The 1,770-nt window shown below is 41.2% G+C and overlaps 1 protein-coding gene and 1 pseudogene across 1 annotated transcript in view; both read right to left on the reverse strand.

Moving 5' to 3' along the window:
* The window catches only part of SLX4IP (SLX4 interacting protein), a 194,571-nt gene that overhangs the window by 186,054 nt on the left and 6,747 nt on the right, over positions 1-1,770 (reverse strand).
* LOC100964139 overlaps positions 1,412-1,770 on the reverse strand; it is a 2,374-nt pseudogene continuing 2,015 nt past the window's right edge.

The raw sequence follows: 1,770 nt of genomic DNA on the forward strand, positions 1-1,770 counted from the left end.
AAAAAAAAAAGTGGTTGTCCTATCATTTAAATACAAAGCAGAGATAAACTCTAATAAAGAAAGTCAGTGACCTTCTAGATTATTCTGTGGGAAAATCTAAGGCTCTCTGACATTCACATTTGTCTTCTTTTTAGTGTTGCTGGCCTGTGTCACAAGTGAAGGCAACTACACCACTTAAAAAAAAGAACAGAAAATCAGAACAGCTTCTAATCTCTGGATTTCAAATTTTATCTAGAAAATTACTGTTTCCTTCTATCATCTTTAAAAAGTTGAGTAGTTATGGCAGCAAAAACAGAAATCAGGGCCTTAGAACTTCTTTAGTTACAACTATAATTCAAGGATAAGAAATCATTTCATTGCTATACCCACCCCCAAACACGCACATTGAATTTATCACCAAAACAATCAATACAATGGAAGGAATGATAAACTTTAACAAAAGACCAAGGAACAATGACAAATGAGGAAAGGGCTTAGTGTAAACGACTTCAAGTTTGAAAAGACAACTTCAGGGTAAAAAGGAATGGGCTTTGCTATTATTCCCATGGTAATTCTGAATGCAGCTAGTACAAGACACAACAAAACAAAAAGATAAACAAGTAAGCTCCAACAATGGAAAGAGGATAATGCAAATGATAAAAAAAAAAATTAGGATTTTTTTTCTTATCTTTCCTTTGTCATTAAATGTAGATGGAACATTGAAATCCTCCACAAAAATTAATTCCATGGGACAGTTCTACCTTCCAGTCACTCTATACCCTCAGCCATCAGCTGACCCCTGCTCTAAGGGTCCCCTTTCTGCAGAAAATCCCTACTAGACAGACCACGGGATACTTCCCTATTAAGCAACATCTAATTTCTTTTTTTTAAAAGTCTTCCTTCAAGCTCCAGAGCCATTGATACAAAAGCTTTATTGAAACTAAATACATAATACATAAATTGAGATTAAGACAATATAGGAGTCAGCATAATCATATTCTGCTCCTTGGCCGGTTGAGGCATCTCAGTGGCTGAGCCTAGTCACGACACTAACCCACAGGTGACAGTTCACTCATGACTTCAAGATTTGAAGCTGATTCTTCTGGATTTCTACAATTATTAAATGCATGTCTGAGTGGTCTGTCTTTATTCCGTTGTGTTTTGAGGGCTGGCTGGGACAGGATTAGGGTTCTTTGTCCATGGCAACTGATTTTATGCTAGGAGAGGCATGTTGGATGCTGCAGATGTAAATATCTCCGTCTTCTGCCCGAGCTGACAGGGAGACCCAGGAAGGAATTATGGTCTCAACTAGACTTGGGTTCCAGTAGGTACTGCCAGTCTCCCTCACTGCAACTTGGCTCTGAGGGGGGGAAGGTGGAAATCTCCAGCATCCCAGCCTTGTCCCTGAGTGCTAACATCCATCCCTACTGTCTCAACAGAGCTCTGGTTGTATAGTGCTCATCTGAAGGTAGATACATCTGGACAGTTCTGGTCCAACACGGCAGGAGGTGGATGTCACACCTTCCCCACTGGCGCACTTGTCTGTTCACAAGCAAATTCTAGCATTCTTGGTCTGAAAGACACTGCTGAGAAGCCTGTACCAGGAGTTGCGGAGAAGAGTAGACATCCACAATGACACCAGCCATCTCCAAGCTAACTCCGTTCAGCTGCTCAATCTGTCTTCTCCAGACTAGCGTGAGTCCCCTGCCAGAACGGTCCACCTTTACCCCTCCGGCCCAGTCACTCTCTACACAGGAGAAGCTAGTTTCATCTCGGAGCTTCTTTTTTTTT

The sequence above is a fragment of the Otolemur garnettii genome, unplaced genomic scaffold (genome assembly GCF_000181295.1).
Source record: "Otolemur garnettii isolate 467f Iridium unplaced genomic scaffold, OtoGar3 scaffold00025, whole genome shotgun sequence".
NCBI classification, from domain to species: domain Eukaryota; kingdom Metazoa; phylum Chordata; class Mammalia; order Primates; family Galagidae; genus Otolemur; species Otolemur garnettii.